The sequence below is a fragment of the Patella vulgata genome, chromosome 5 (assembly GCF_932274485.2).
Source record: "Patella vulgata chromosome 5, xgPatVulg1.2, whole genome shotgun sequence".
Classification (NCBI taxonomy): Eukaryota; Metazoa; Mollusca; class Gastropoda; family Patellidae; genus Patella; species Patella vulgata.
This window is the reverse complement of record NC_065883.2, coordinates 15,690,886-15,708,973: the sequence shown is the minus strand read 5'-3', so window position 1 is coordinate 15,708,973 and position 18,088 is coordinate 15,690,886. Positions and strand designations below refer to the sequence as shown.

General features: G+C 35.9%; 1 protein-coding gene and 1 long non-coding RNA gene across 2 annotated transcripts in view; both read right to left on the bottom strand.

Annotated features, from left to right (window-relative positions):
* Positions 1-18,088, bottom strand: part of LOC130010374 (uncharacterized) — a 52,682-nt gene that overhangs the window by 13,477 nt on the left and 21,117 nt on the right. The gene's annotated exons all lie outside the window — the stretch shown is intronic.
* Positions 1,302-6,855, bottom strand: LOC126822425 (uncharacterized). The gene is made up of 5 exons (XR_007680818.2): positions 6,326-6,855; positions 5,529-5,602; positions 2,887-3,010; positions 2,540-2,627; positions 1,302-1,587 (listed from the first exon to the last, which is right to left on the bottom strand). It is a non-coding gene; the product is annotated as an uncharacterized LOC126822425 (long non-coding RNA).

Below are 18,088 nucleotides of genomic sequence, written 5' to 3'. Positions count from 1 at the left end.
ACAGAAAAACAGAGAATTCTAATACTAATTATATTGTGTTATATATAATGACCCCCCCCCCCCCACACACACACACACACACACACACCCCACTTTACCCATCACAAAATATAACATAGCTATTTAAATTGTTCTTAACCCCACACACTTTACCTATCACAAAATATAAAATAGCTATATAAATTGTTCTTTACCCCAAAACAAGAACTGAGAATATAAAGATATGTACACAGTATCCCTACACCATACTCCAAAATATATAATTCAAATAATATCTAAATTTAATAACATCCAAACCAAGCACTAAGATTAATTATGCACTAAATTGAAACAATTTCAAAAACTGAAAAGTGCTACAAAATCACACTACAAGTGATTTGTGAGACATATAGAAATAACTAATATACACAGAAAACTAACAAAAGAAAAATGCACTATTTTGCAGGAGTAATAAAATGATGTAAAACCTTTTCCTCATTAAAAAAACCCAAACAAAATGAATATTTTGTAAATAAAAGAAGCAAAGCATCAAGATTACAGGATTGAAATAAAAAAATATCATATGTACAAAAAATTTATATACAATCACAAGTCATAAGCCACAGTGGTTCAGTGAGTATAAGGTGTTGGCCGAGAAATTTCAACTGGATTTTCCGGCATAGTTCCCACTTGTCAGTAGTCTTGGATATGGCAAGGGATAATTGGGTACAAGCCCGGAATCGAAAGAGAGCGAGAGAGAAATGGGGTTTAACGTCCACTTGACACAAACTAGGTCATTTCGGGATTAACATATGGTTTAATTTTATTTCAATAATTCGTTGCGCATAGGGGTCTTTAGCAGTGGGAGGAAACAGTAGGTCCCGTAGAAAACCCACAAGATTGGACAGGCGACCCTACTCCTTGTCACGTACAACCGGGGATTCGAAACCACGCCAGTTGACTCAATGACAGGCCGTATGATACCGCACGCACATGCTTACCATTCGGCCATCCACCACCCCCTCCCCCATTCCCGGAATCGAAACCATCCCCACTGCGTTCACTTAGAAGAAGCCTTGACAATTGAATTATTTGACTCAATGACAGACTTCCTGATCAAATGTGTGCGTGTTAATCATTGCCCCCCCCCCCCCCCGGGTTCCCGTTAAAGAACCCTTGACAGTTGAAATATTTGATATAAGAGTAGGATGTAGGGCAGAATCACTCTAAGAACACAGAAAAGTAGGATACTAAACCGTATTTCATTTCATAAGCAAGGGAAAGTCACCTTTATGTAGGTCAAGGTTTTTTGTAATTCTGGGTGTATTTGATCTACATTTGGTTTCTAGTAATGCCTATTAAATACTTTATGATTTCTGACCAAATTCTAAGTGATTTATATGCCACTTTACTTGCTATATTATACATACATTTCTGAAGAGAATTAAAATCTAATTGTGTTTTGGAAGAAAATTTAACATTAATAACAAAAAATAAATATTTAAAAATTGGGTCAAATGCATTCTTTCCCAGAAGTATAAAATAAATTGATGCTTGGGTTTTCTTGTTGTTATCATACAGCAAATACTCTTTCAATGGTGTTCCAGCCTAGAAAATAAAAAGTAGGAGATAAGAATACTTTTAATGGTTCACAACGTTTAAATAAACAATTTATTTTGCCACATCGAGACCGAGTCTCTATTTGGTTTCAACTTTGCGTAATGTCTAATTATTTTTGGACCCATTCTTATTTTATTTCCATTGACAACAAATTGGATATTACCCTTTAAAATCTACTGAAATCTATTTGAAAGTAAAATACTGTCCATCATTATTTTACTGCTATTTACTGTAAAAATACACATACATGTAGGGCCTATCGCAACTTGAAGGAAATCAATGGATGTGATTGGCAAAAATCAAGCATGCCAAGTACTTGAAACAGCAGAGTACTAGGCATTGCCCCAAGAAGAATAACTAGATTACCAAGCAAGTGTATAGAAGTACTTCCTGATTAAAAATACAAATATATATGTTACTTACATTTTGCGTGTTTTCCCCTTGTCAGTGATACAGGACGGAGGACCTGACAAGGACAGCTGTCTAGTCGTTCGGATGGGACGAAAAACCGAGGTCCCGTGTACACATTGGCGTGCACATAAAAGATTCCTTGGCAATTGGAATTCGATATAAGAGTAGGCTGTAGCGCCGCTGCCAGGGCAAAATTCCCTTCATAGCACACTGTATGGCGTATGCCCGTCTTCATTAGCCCAATTTATGAGCAAAACAGTAGGATGTTAAACCCCATTTCATTTCATTTTCAAAATTATAAAATAATTTGATGGTTTAATATTCAAAAGGTACAGTCCTTCATGTTTATAAAATTGTACGGGAGCCATAAAAAGCTCCTGATACCTTGAATATATGCAGTTTAAAAGTAAACAAAAATCTCAATATTTAGGAGAGAGAGAGAGAAATGGGGTTTAACGTCCATCCAACCCCCCCACCAAGTGTATAGACCCAGTTCCTGATTTAAAAAGCAAATATGCATGGTACTTACATAGTCTTTGTCTGATAAGCAAGATCTGTGAGAAAACGTCTCCACAATATCAATAGCCCTTTCTAACTTGATCTTCCGAGGTGGGTAACTGAAAAAAAAATGGCAATGTATTAGTTGGCTTAAATTGACTAGACAGTTTTGATTAATTAAAAAAATGTTACTTTAATTACATTTGTTTTGTTTCATGTGTTGGTTTGCTTTGCCACAGATGAGACAGTGATATCTACATATAACTAAGATTCTGTCTCTGCTCATACATGACGTGTACAGTTTTACTATACTAAACTGAATTTTAGATTTCAAAATAGCATAACAATCTTTTCTATTAGAATTGAATAGTTACCCACCAAGAAAAAGCTGCTCTATCATCATTTTTTCCAGCCATTTCTTCTTCCTTTTTTTCTTTTATAATTTCTTTTGTTATTACATGATCTTTTTCTGGGTGATTTGCATATACATCCAATATTGAAACTGAAAAAATAAATAAATGATATGTAATTTACGATTAAAGCTACCTTACCATATATACAAACTGTGTGATATGAAATTGAAACTAATGTATCTATATGTATCAAAAGTTTTAATCCCAAGGAACTACCAAGCCGTAAAAGTCTATCTTAATAATCCTTGTTTGTCACATGGTTTCACTGTCACAGTAATTAGAAGACGGCCATGGTGACTGAGTAAATTAGGTGCTGGCACACTAGCATGGAGGCCACAGGTTATCTCTTGGGGTTGACCGAGAAAGCTCATCTTGATTTTGCAGAGTGGTTTCCCCTGAGATCCAATGTACACATTGGCGTACACATAACCAAAAAATCACAGTAAGATCAGATACTCTCTTTTCTCTAGCTTTCGTTTTCAGGTGCTGGATTCTTCCTTCAGAGAACCAACAATAAAAGGAATGAATAACATAAATAAAGATGTAAAAACGCTACCATACCGGACAACATACCCAAATGGAAGGAAGAATGGACCAGGACTCAAACTCACCATCAAAGCCCCAAGGTAGAGTTGCACCGCCCTGCCATTCTACCGGACAGAACGACCAGACCAACCCAATCGACCCAAAATATATATATATGTACATAATATGTCTATGTCTGTGAAAATGTCCGTCTTTGTCCATGTCTGTTCCGTCAAATCGCATGTTTGTAAATGTCTACTGGCACCTGTTTCGTCCTTTGCACATGTTATCCTACTGTTGTTTATTGTCCTATGTACATATATATGAAAACCTAACCATCCTAATATTTCTCACTAATCACATTGTAAATTAATGCACCTTGTACACATAACACGTCATTGTCTGCGATATCACCTCGGTGGAAGCGGACGTAAAATACAACTAACACTAACTAAATTTGAATTCGGTATGAGAGTAGGCCATAGTGTCGCTGCCCAGACAAACATTTTCACTTAGCACAATGCATTAGACCAGTCGGAGCTGACCAGTAGGACGTTGTCTTTAAACCCCATTTCATTTCAGGTAATCTAGTATTTTTCTAGTAAGATTGAAGTCTCTCTACTTTCTTTATATGTAAATATCATATTTGAAATAAGTCATACTTTTATTCGATATGGGGTGGGACTGGGGGGAATGGTCTAGTAGGTAATGCATGCGCATGAAATCACAGGGTCTGTCATTGTGTTAAGTGGCATGGTTTCAATTTCAAGGAGTAGAGTCGCCTGTCCAATCTCTTGAGTTTTTTCGCTGGGTCATTCGGTTTCCTCCGTTTTCTAAATACAATTCAATATAAATCAAACACGAAAATACTTTAAAACAGTAATCATGATGCAATATTAGACTTTTTAACACTTTCATCGAAAACCACACAGTTTTTCTCTGTTAACGTAGTTTCAAGTGCCAAATTGTGGTCAAATCTAAAATGTTGAAACATGCAGTGCCTATCAATTTTAAAATATCTCCTATATAGCTGTATTTCCATAGGATAAGTAAGTTGAAATAATCTGATTATGTAACACTACAACAGCTTTTTCATCCCTATCCCCCAGTTTGGAATCTGATAATTTAAAAGCACATGAATTTTGAATTCCACAGAACATTTTTATTTTTGAACATAAATGCATTCTTCAAAAAGATGAGATGAATTCAATATAAATCAAACACGAAAATACTTTAAAACAGTAATCATGATGCAATATTAGACTTTTAACACTTTCATCGAAAACCACACAGTTTTTCTCTGTTAACATAGTTTCAAGTGCCAGATTGTGGTCAAATCTAAAATGTTGAAACATGCAGTGCCTATTAATTTAAAAATATCTCCCATATAGCTGTATTTCCACAGGATAAGTAAGTTGAAATAATCTGATTATGTAACACTACAACAGTTTTTTCATCCCCACCCCCCGGTATGGAATCTGATACATTGCTGACCAATCATAGGTCGCCCCGTTCACACGGGCCTGTCAAATGATTTACAATGGAGATGGTGCCTACAACTTTCCTGACCAAGAGATATGCACAACCGTCGATCAACACACAAGCCATTAATGTTATCTTCCAATATGAGAGGCCATGATAAAAACACAAGCGTCCTTTTCAAGCTCGGAAATTAAGTCATCACCAAAAAGCAAAGTTTACAGAGGTCCTCGGGCCTGGAACCCAAACTGATTACGATTTGCCCTCCTCTTCCACCACAGGTGTCATAGAGATCAGGGATGAAATTGATATGCATCATCGTTCTCCTAAAGCCAGTAGAGGAAGAGATCAGGTTTTGAGATGTAGACTTGAAATGTTAAATTTGGATGAGAATGAGAATTCTGGGGCGAATACTATCCAGGGAAATGGTCATTGACATCCAGAAAATGGTCAAAATGTGGAATTCTGTCATTCAGTTAAATGTCAAGGGGAGAAGACAGGCCTGTGCAGTACCAAATTTCCAGCCCATTACTATTAGTCAGCAGAAGTGGGGATGAGGTTGGATGTACTTCTTAAAGTGTATGAAATGCACATTTATCTCACCTGTTTTGCTTCTTTTTTTTTTAATACTTGTGTTGAGGTCAATCATTCCACTCTATGAAACATTGCCCTGGCACCTGAAATGATAGGAGGCTGGGGATAAATATGCAATAAAAAACAGTGAGAAAATAAGAAAAAAATATGGTTTCAACTGGAAATAGAAATAAACCTCTTTATTTCTCGCGAACAGCCCGTCACTGGTCCTCCAAAAAGAAACCAGTTAACAATCAGTAAAAAAGTAAACCTTGAGTGTCACATAAGTCTAAGCCAATCTCAAAGGTAGATGCCATGTTTTGAGGTTCGGTCTAAATATTAAGGCCAACTGCATGTTTGGTCAAAAGTCACATAGGTGTGAATTTTGGAGTGTACATGTTAACATTTCATTGTATGATGTCAAAAACATGTTAGGTCTAAATGTTAAGGCCAACTGCAGACTTGGTTCAAGGTCACAACATGTAAATAGGGTTAGGGCACATGATTTTTTGACACAATTGTGGGTTTGGGCTAGGGTCAGGCTACATGCTTTTTGACAAGATTGTGGGTTAGGGTTAGGGTAAGGACTGGGTCTTGGGTTAGGGTTAGGGTCAGTCTTGTTTACATCTCGTGACTTTAGACCAAATCTGGAGTTGAGTTGGCCTTAATATTTAGACCTAACCATGTTTTGATATCATTGTGAACAAAATGTTACACATTTACAACCCAAAATTCACACTCAACCAACGGATACCCCCAATCATGGCTATTTTGATACCAAATAGTCAAAAAACTTACTGCTGGGCAATAAAAAGCAGTATTCTTACCATTTCTGACACTTTCCATTCAAAACTTCAGGAAATAAGCCGTTGAAAAAATATCAACATCCCGAGTCGGCCATGCTTCTTTATCATCAGGAGTCAGACTAGCAATTATTTGCCCATTGACTTCAATGTTAAATGACTGTAACATCACAGGCTGTAGCTTTTTGCTCAACATTCCGTTGGTTCCAATCTTTATAGGCACAATGGGGACAACATTTGGCAATCTCCTCATCATAATTTTGTAGGGGGTTGACCGTTTAGATTTTTTGCTACACGGATTTGAAGTTGACAGGGGTGAAAATCTCACTTCCGACACAATGATTGCTCTGCAGAAAGACACTTTACACCCCCTATCCCTCCGCTGTAATATCATCAGTATTACCCAAAACTGCTATGAAATTGCAAATTTGATCCCTTTTCTCCAATTCTAGACCAAAAAGTCAACCCAAAAATGCAGGAAGAGGGGAGAAAAAAAATTAAGGGAAAAATTGTCTATTTATAACTCGCACTACATTCGACAATCATGAAATAAGGGGAAATAATTACTAGTCTTAGTCCTGACTCCTTTATTAGGGTTGTCTTTCTTGCTTTTATCTTCCATTTATTTACGTTTTTGTTGTCTCAGAGATGGACTATTATTTAAAAAAAAAGTTGAAAATCGTAAAGTTTAGGAAATGTTAATCACATAATGATGAAAAAGAATAAGAGCATATGATAATAAAAATGTGTTTGAAATTGAAGGCTCTATAATTAGCCTATAATTAAGGTATCAGTATGGAACGGATCGTAATCGTACGGTATTCACTACGGTCAGACTGATATTAAGGAACGTAAAGTTATCAGTCTGGAACGGATCGTAATCGTGCGGTATTCACTAAGGTCATACTGATATTTAGGAACGTAAAGAAGACCATTTTACTAACCGTCTCTATTTTAAGAAAGAGCAGATATAAATATATGATTATATCGACAGAATCTCCATACGAATCTTTAATTTAGTAGAAGAAGAGCAAGTTGATCATTGTCGCCATATTTGACCTATTTCTCTATTGGTTGTATATGCATTAAGGCGTGCATCTAACCAACCCGAGTAGCTCATTATTGAGCCGAGAGATTTATGAAATGAAATTGGGGTTTAATGACCCGCATTCCTTCACTATTCAGGCTAATGAACACGAGGCGTTCAAGCCAGCTCTTTATTCACAGAGCCGCCTGGCTCCCCTGAGAGACTTTCACTTACAACTAGTCATTGTCGAGACTAATGATTTTTATCGCCGCTGTTGATCAATATATATATTAAATAATAGCCCGAATTTAAGTATACCAAAAGTTAAAGAAATATAACCAGTTTTTGAGCCATTCAGATATGACTGCCAAAATTGTAATCAGCGCGCATGTTTTTTTAGGCTAAAGTCTAACCATAAAACTTAGTGTCCATACATAATAAATATTTTATTCCATTAATCAATTCCATTCCGCCATTGGTTTGTCTTAAACTCGTCATTTGTGTTCATGGGGATCAGGGTCGAGATGGCAACGTTATATGTTTTATTCGTCTAATTTACTATAAAACATCATTCGGTTTGCCTCACGGGTTAACGGCATATTAATAGCTTTATTCACTGAGATGGTTCCTTTACTTATAGTTTATTTTTCGAATTGCTTTTTGTATTTATTTAAATGGAAATATTTAGCACCTTCTTGTTAAACCGTTGAAAGATTTAAAGTTTGGATTAATGTTAAGAGAGTGTGGGTCAAAGATGCCGCTGGCAGAGTGTGTATAGGGTGTTAAAGTTTAAAAGTTATTCCCTACAAGGTGGTTCTACGGTTCTTACCATAGAATTCAGCTGTGAAATAACACAGTTTCTTTCATTATGTGTACAACAATAAAACTAGTTCAATTGCAAGTTGTCTAAACCACGGTGCTGTGATGTATGCATCTAAATGTTTCGACGACCCACCAATCAGTAGTTGCATGATGATTAAATTTATCGGACATGGAATGTGAAAATGCTTTGGAACTTTCAACTGTAACACGTTGCAATAATTACTCAATATAAGCCAAAAGGATCCGCCTTGTTCATTTATAGTCCGGCCCTGTCTTCAGTATTAAAATATAAAATTGAACACAAAGTATATTTAGTAATCCGTATTGTAGTAATGGCAATCACGGCTTGTGTTTTTTTGTTTTGTTTTTTGTTGTTTGTTTTTTTTGCAAAATATAAAATAATTACGATGTCGTTTAACACTCACAATAACATATTTGGTTACCGGCCATTCAGCCATTCAGGTCGTACATGTGTCAAGTATACAGTCATATATACAAACGCCTAACTATAGAAGCCTACCATTCTTAATTTCTACTTTTCGCCCTCCAAAACACGAAAGTCGAAAAGTAGCAGTTACGACAAAATGTGAGGCGACAGCAACGCTATACAAGCCAAAATCGACTCGAAAATAGGAAATCAAGAAATAATACACTGCGATAATAGCGCCCCTCGTTTTTTTTCCTAATTTCTTATTTTCGACTTGCATTTTGGCTTGTATACCGTCTTGTTGACTTTCGACTTAGTCATATTTTTGTATTTATTGATGTCAGTAAGATGTTACTATGGAGAACGTAAATTTCAGATTATACATTCCAGACTTCGTAATTGTAAAAGTGCTCTAAACTTCCATAGATTTTTAATGCATATTTCACATAACCCGACATGCAGTTGTGGTCATACTCAAGAAGACAGCGACCATTATTTTCTGCACTGCCCAAATTATTCGTCTCAGCGTATCTCAACATTAAATACCCTCCCATTTAAATCCATAAATACAAAAGCGTTCCTATATGGCGATACCAACGAAAGTAACCCGTTCAACAAAGTGAGTTTTAGTAAAGTTCACAAGTATTTAAAACTAAACAAGCGCTTTGAATAGATAAGGTAATTGTCAGGCGACGATGATTGGTGTTAAATAGTGATGATGACGATGACGATGATGATGACCATGAAGATGATTTATTTATATATTTATTTATATACTAGAAGAATGCCCGGCTTCGCTCGGGGGTCATAACTCCGAAACCGGAAGTGGTAGACTAACGCCACCTGGCCTATGTTACTCCCCGGTCCGAGCTACCCCTATACCCCAAATTTCAGACTCGGAAATGACAACGTGAATGATGGATCAGTCGAACGACAGAGTGAATGACAGGAGTTTTCCAGTCGAATAATAAAGATAATGGCAACTCTGGTCATAGCATATCTGTTTATAATATATTTCATATAAATGTTTATACACGTATTTGAAAAATACATTTAGGTCTACGTGTAATGTTGAATGTATAAATTCGGAAATGTTTTGATCTCTTGAACTGTATTATTTAAAATACACGATTAACGTATTAAATTGTAAATAATGAATCAAGCCAAGACATGTATTAAATGTTTTATTGAATTGGAATAGAAACTGAAAATAGATTAACACCCTGTGTGAGATATTTCATTCAAATATTGTGAAAGGGTTGGTAATAAAATTAAAATTGTCATTGTGTCATTTTAATAACATTGAATCGTCCTATTCTGTTACGTAGTCGTCTCAACATATTGTTGTCATGGGTTACTTCTGCTAAACAACTCAATAGAAACGAGTAAAGTATTATAAACGAAATTATGTCTAAAGAGTTCTTCATGACATGTATTGACTGTAAGACACAAAGCGTACAGGATCTAAGTGTGATGTTAAAGGTCAACACGCAAATATTGAAATTGGGTATGTTCGTGGATTGACTTATAGAATGTTGTTAATATTTCCATTTAAATAAATACAAAAAGCAATTCGAAAAATAAACTATAAGTAAAGGAACCATCTCAGTGAATAAAGCTATTAATATGCCGTTAACCCGTGAGGCAAACCGAATGATGTTTTATAGTAAATTAGACGAATAAAACATATAACGTTGCCATCTCGACCCTGATGCCCATGAACACAAATGACGAGTTTAAGACAAACCAATTGCGGAATGGAATTGATTAATGCAATATATATTTTATTATGTATTGACAATACTTTTCTGGTTAGATTTTAGCCTAAACACGACATGTGTGTTGGTGACAATTTTGGCAGTCATATCTGAATGACTCAAAAACTGTTTATATTTCTTTAACTTTTGGTATACCTAAATTCGGGCTATTATTTATGGTAGAAAGATATAATAAAATGACCTAAAGCTTTAAAACATATTTTTAAATATGTTGAGGCACCCTAAATTGAATTTGAAGCACCAGGGATAAATAAATAAAAATAGCTATAATGCATGATTTTATTGTAACTAGTGAACTGATAAATATTGTACAATTTATCTAAAGAGTACATTTATGAAAACGTGGTACTTTTCTGATATCTAGTTAAATTAACACTTACCCAGATCTTGGCATAAGCATGACTTAAAATGATCACGGCTAAAACACTTCCGTGCGAATCAAGAATTCTTTATGTAAGAATAGAGCTTTATAAGACCGTAAATGCACCACACATTATGTCCCCATAAGATGGTAGCTATAATCTTTCAATCCAATCCCCTAATTAAATATACCCCCACCCAATCATAAAACAATAATAACATAGCAAAACGGTGTTTAATTCTGATCATCTAAATTATCAAACGATATTCGCCGAAGTAGTAACTGAGAAGGGAGTGTTTTAAGATATACATAATGTATCTTACTATTTTTCGCTTATATAATTTGATTTTCAAATACAAACCATTAATACTTATCTTAGCATTAAAACAATCAACCATTTGTGGTTATATTGAAATCTGTAAAAGACGCATTCTTTTTGAATATATTTTTAAAAAATAATAAATGGAAAAAAACATATTATTAACGCTTTTTCAACAAGCAATTGTTATACTCTTAGTGATTTGTAGAGCGTCAAATCACAATGTTATTGTACTGTTTTAAATTGTAGATTTTATTCATTCATGTAAAACATTTATTACAATTTTAAAATAAAATGTATAAAACACTGAGTTCGAGATTCAAATCACAAATCCATCCAAGCTAGGATACTGCAAATCCGAATATTTTTGTTTATAAAATATTTACTTTCCATTCAATAAATATTTCAGTCATCTAGTTTTGGATTTGGGGAAATTCATTCTCCTTTTCCCATATATACAGATTGCCCTATTATTTAATAATCAAACCAAACAGCATGTAATCAAAGAACGCTTGTATCCGCCATATGTAATATTGTCACGTGACATTGTTATGTTTTGTTTCGCTCGGGAAGCGTTTATTATACATAATAGAACTCCAGTGTAGTAAGCCATAACTATGAACAATATCATGTCCCAAATAAATAATCTAATTTGTAGATCTGCAATTGGTCACATGATGGTCCGAACATTATTTGTATGGCTCTATTTGTCGACAGCAAATACCGCTAATAATTATCTTGGATAAAATACCTCGTTTAGTAAACGAGGCCATTTTACCCAGCCTCGTTCTGAACAAAATACCTCGTTCCAAAAACAGGGCAATTTAAAAAAAAAACACGTTTTGGAACTCCAGAGAAACGAGGTATTTTTTTTACCTCGTTACAACGAGGCAAAATCGGGGCAAAAATTTTGACACGTTTTTGCCTCGTTTGGACAGAAATGCCGAACGAGGCATTCTGAGGTTTATAGTGATACACCACTACGGGTTCTTCGTCGCAGAAGACACTAACGTCGGCATCGTCTGAGATGGAGGACTCCATAACCGGAACTGGCACATCGTATCGGGTTTCGGCTGTAAACGATTCTTCTACTTCCATAGGTTCAGTTGTTGGGACCTCCATAACTTCTTCTTGTTGTTCGTCCATATCTTCCGTCTGCTTATTAGATTTAAGGTTGTTTTTTTAAACATAAATTAGATTACAATTCAACTAACACAAAAGTGTAAAAATATTTTTTTCTAGTCTGTGCCCGCGTTTATGTCTACTCTTGGCAAAATCGTTATAATATAAAAAAAATCATGAAACAAGAATCAAAATGGCCGCCAATCGGGTCTCCAACGCCAATCAAACCTCCCAAGATATAATTTCAAAACAGATTCTTACCTGCTGGTTCAAGTCGAACCGTTTCTGCTTTAATCATAATGTGATTCTGTAATGTAAGTATTTGAACAACATCGTAGCGCCGAACAACTAATGTTAATTAAGCATGATTTCAGAAAAATTGAACAGATTTGATAATAACATGCCGAAATTTTTTTCCTGACCGCGCCATATTATAAACATGAACTTCCGGTTTAAATTGTTGGAGTTTTTTTTAAGGAAACGAAATACTAATATTATACAGAGAAACAATATCGATGCTAAATTACATACATGGTATTATTTTTTTTATATAAATATTCACAAACCTGCGGTCTTGTATTCTATGTGACCATTAGCTTACATTTGTCAAACATATCACTGCTCCAAAATCATTTCAGCACGTTGTTAAATGTTAAATTAATTGTGTGAAATCACTTCATTTAATGTCCGCTTCCACCGAGATGATATCGCAGACAAAATGTAGCCTATAGTACGTTGATTTTATCAACCAATCACATTCAATAACAGTTTTACTTATTTTCTTGTCAACGCATTTGGAGTCAATTGTTAAAATCACACCGGGCATGAGCGCTCAACAGGCCTTTGATCTACCAGTTTATTGGGCTCAACTTTATTTTAACTACAGACATCTTAACACCAATTAGCATTCAAGTCTGTCTGGCTATATTGTCTGAGTAAAAAATACCTTTCTCTTACTTGTGGACCCCCGGATTAAGACTTTGTATGGAGTTCAAATTTAAAAAAAAAAAATATTTGTTGACGGTACACATTACTTGTGTTAATTATATGGAAAAAACACAAGATTTGTGTTAATGCATTAAAAAGAACACAAGTTTGTGTTAATGCAATGCAAAACAACACATAACTTGTGTAGAATAATTTTCACACAAGTACTTGTGTTGAGATCCAACACAAGTTTTTTTTCAGTGCAGTTATTGTCAGCATTATATCTATATAAGTTTCACTTTAGTATGGTTGTGTAAATACCCTGCCCCCCCCCCCCCCCCTGAATTAAGGTGTGCAATCATAGTTGGCATATTTCATAACTATTTGTAGTTAATTTCATAATTAAAATTCAGCAGATTTTGTTTTGTCCTTTATCATTCTGTGAATATAACAAAACAAAATAATTGACTGAAGTAACAGTCGAAAGATATGTTTACAAAAATTTTCAGCCATATCTCCGGGGGTTAATTCAACATGGAGGTCGCGCAGATTCAATGTTAATTGAAAATCGACTTATAAAAATGAAACGTTTAATACCATTTTATTTTAAATATAAAACAAACTCCCTTACCTTTAGGTTTAAGAATTGTGCCTTTTTTGTTGTAAATTGTATTTGCATCAAATACAACCCTTTTAAATCAGTTTATATCATTAAATTAAGTATCTTATATATACAGCCTGTGCAAGTCTATGAGGAAATAATTCATGAGTCGAAACCTGTATCAGACAGAGGCTGATCCAGCCTTAATTTTAAACAAAAATTGTAGGGTGGGGTAGTTGAGCGTTATGTGGGCTCTTTCTTCTATGTGGGTGAACTGCCGTTGGCTGGGATATAAATAAATTATAAGCTCAATCTGAGTTTTGATATCTTTATTATCTTTAAGTTTAAGCATATAAAATATCTTTATAAGACTATTATTTCCATAACCCCCCACATACCCTATAATCACTAATCCGCCGCTAAAGGTATAGGTGAAAATGGCCACTGGTAATTTATAGACTCAACTATTGCCAAGCCATTTTTGGACTAACATGTGGTATTTCTAAAATTCGCGACCCTACTACTTGTTATCATAGAGTCAACTATTGGTAGACTCAACTTGCCAGGCTATTTTTGGACTAACATCTGGTATTACTAAAATACGCGACCCTACTACTTGTCACCAGAACTAAATACACACATATTTTATCTAGTTCTATGTAAGAACGTTCAGGTCTGGATCAAATATAATCTAAAATTTGGGGAAAACCTAGATCCGGGCAATGAGACCAGAATTATCATTAAAGTCAATGGGGAAATTAATGGTTGTCTGCCTGCATATAAACAGGGTTATATTACATAGCATTACAGTTTGCACACTTTGCTCTGTTGCCCTATCAAGTTGAAGCTGGTTCTAGAAAACTCATCGAATTTATAACATTTGGAAACCTGTAATGACTTGCAAAAACCTTTAGTGACAGAAACATGGCTATAAGGTCATCGTTGAGAAGCTATGTCAGTCGCAACAAGGGTATATTATGCGTTAGTTTTTGGATTACGATAGCTAGATGTGGCTCCCATCCAAGACGCTGTCCCTAATCCTAACCTTAAATAATAGCGAGTCAGGTCAACCAAGATAGCTAGTGTTTACCTATATGCAAATCTATTATTTATGAGATCAGGTTTTCATTCAAAATTTGTATAATCATGTTTACCAAACATTTAAAAAAATACTATGCATCTTTCAATCGAACACATAGGTAGTTGCTGAAATAGAAGGACAACATCCAAAATAATCGGACAACGTCCGGTCAACAAAAGGTAAACTTGTTCAGCATTAATAATTCTTTTCGGATTAGTGGCTCGAATTTTTGCAAGTTTGCCCCTAGTTGACCCCTCTCTGTGATTATCGAATTATTTCAACGCTCTCATGTCGCCACGAAATAAACCACGAAAAAATCGATCTCGGCTCCTTTTTCCGATTCTGGATGATTGTCCGAGACGTGGGTCTAGTTTTTAAAAAAAGCATTTGACGGAAACAAAATGGGGTTTAACGTCCTACTGTTCTGCTCCGATTGTGCTAATAAAGACAGATATACGCCATAAAGTGTGCTGTGAGGGACATTTTGCTTGAGCAGCGGCACTATGGCCTACTCTTATATCGAATTCCAATTGTCAAGGGATCTTTTACGTGCATGCCAATTTGTACACGATACCTCGGGTTTTCGTCCCATCCGAACGACTAGACATCTGTCCTTGGCAGGCCCTCCGTCCTGCACCACGGAAGAAAAGGTGTAAAAATCTTATCGAGCAATATTTTTTGCTAGTACTTTTGAAATGAGAGGCTATAAACAGTACCTATATTATATTATAACAAAAACAAATGTAAAGTAAATTATTTTTCATACATCCACATTTTAATGTGGATGTATTATGGCATCACCCATGTCCGTCCGTCAACAATTGACTCGTTAACGCGATAGAGGCTATAGATTTTAACGGTTTCTTTTTCAAAATTCGGTGTGAAGCATTTTCCGAAAAACTTGGCAACACAATAGAGGCTACAGATTTTAACATATTCTTTTTTTTTCTTTCACATTTAAGGTGAGGTCATGAAAGGAAGAACCTTATCCATTTCCAGCTCTACTCGACCATTCGTTCTGGAGTATACGCCCCGCCCCCTCCCATCTTTTTCGAAAACACTTTTAACGTAATATTGTGTTCTTTAGATTTGATGTGAAGAATTTGGGTCATGAGTTGATAAACTTTACCAATTTTCAGTCCTTTACGAAAACCTCGTTAACACGATAGCTACTACATTTTTATAAGCTTTAGGTCATGAGAGGACAAACCCTATCCTGTTCCGCAATTAGCTACTCTTTGCCAAAAACCTTGTTAACGCTACACAAAAGTGAAAGTTAAGCAAACTGCCAAGTATTGCTATAGACACATTTTAATTAAAATGATGATCTTTGTCGAATGAATAAAGAAGCTGTATATATTGATGTGTGATTTGTTGAGGGGTATAAACAACAATGTCACTTCAAAATTTGATCCTATGTCCAGCATCTGAACATAATGTAAAGAGATTGTTGAATTGTTGTCTGAGCTATATAGAAGTAAAGAAATAGAACGGATTTTTTGTGAGAATAAAGACCTGGTTGATCTTTGGTACAGGTCACGTGTGGGCTGCCCTTTAATCTGGAACTTATGGATTTAAACAAACTGAAGAAAACAATTAATGGATAATGGACCAACCAAGCTAGTAGGTGACTGATGACCCGATTCAGATATAATACCTAGTCGGCTACTGACCTATGCTAGTAATCACAACATCTTTTACTTGCCAATACAATGAAAGCAGATATGCTCTCTGCGTACAGTTAAACAATAATATCATGAATTCCAAAACGATAAGAGCTTAATAGGCCGATCTCAAGCACGATATTTGTCATAACTTCTTACAAAATAGGGGGCTAAGTGGGTAAGACGCTGGCTCGCTAACCTGGAAGTTCCTTGTTCGATCCTGAATTGACCGAGAAAGTTCATCAGGATTTCCGGCGTAATTTCCCCTTGTCAGTGATGTAAAACAGAGGGCCTTGTAAGGGACAATGAATAGTCGTTCGGGTGGGACAGAAAAACAGAGATCAAGTGTACACATTGTCGTGCACGTAAAAGATCACTTGACAGCTGGAATTCGATATAAGAGTATGCCGCTGCCCGGGCAAACTTTCCCCCATAGCACACTTCTTTTCATTTCCTATAAAATAGGTCAGCAACTGTTATCCAATGCCATAAAGCACACTGTATAGCGTATGCCAGTCTTCATTAGCCCATTCGGAGCAGAACAGTAGGGCGTTAAACCCCAGTCCATGTCATTTCCTCCAAAATAGGATGACAAATGTTGTTCAGCCGGGGGTCACGGTGGCTGGCTAAGTGAGTAAGACGCTGACTCGCTAGTCTGGAGGTCGTGTGTTGGATCCCTGCATTGGCCGAGAAAGTGCATCCAGATTTCCCGGCGTGGTTCCCCCTTGTCAGTGATGCAGGGCGGATGTCAAGTCGTTCGGATGGGACGAAAAACCGAGGACCCGTGTACATATTGGCGTGCACGTAAAAGATCCCTTGACAGTTGGTATTCGATATAAGAGTAGGCTGTTGTGCGCTGTCCGGGAAAATTTCCCTCATAGCACACTGTATGGCGTATGTCCGTCTTCATTTGCCCAGTTCGGAGCAGAACAGTAGGACGTTAAACCCCATTACATTTCAAACTACATAGACTTTGTAAGCAATAAAGAACAAAAAATCAGTGTGCGCTTTTTGTAAACAAGCTTTATTTTCTTAGCGGACTAATAGAGTTTTCACATCTTTTATTTAAGAAGTACGGATGTTAGTAAGATTCAAAAAGTTTGTAGATAACCATAATATAGTATGTTAACTCCATGCTAATAATTTATAAATTCATATCAATATTGCGACTTTAATACCAACTATGTAAATATAATCAATGAATTTAACACTAAATGATTTTGTTTATCATATAGGTATCTATACATGACACATCACCAGAATTATTCTTCGCACTTTTAGTATATCTCTCCACTCATCATGCCCCAGTCGTGGGACTACTTGGAAATTTCATCATGGTCGCGAGATAAAGACAGGGCTAACGCTTACCCTAACCCACAATCTCTCCAATATTCACGTGCCATTACCCCATTGCAGGTGGCCTTAATATTTAGACCCGCCCATTGCTTACGTTCACCACAATAATCTTAGTTGCAGTAAAAGGCGAGTTACTTCCCTTTGTCCACTCGATTGGTCGATAAAAACAGCACAAGTATCAGAGAGAGAGAGAGAGAGAGAGAGAGAGAGAGATGGGGTTTAACGTCCACTCGACACAAACTAGGTCATTTCGGGACTACCACATGGTTCAATTTTATTTCCATAATTCGCTTGCGCGTAGG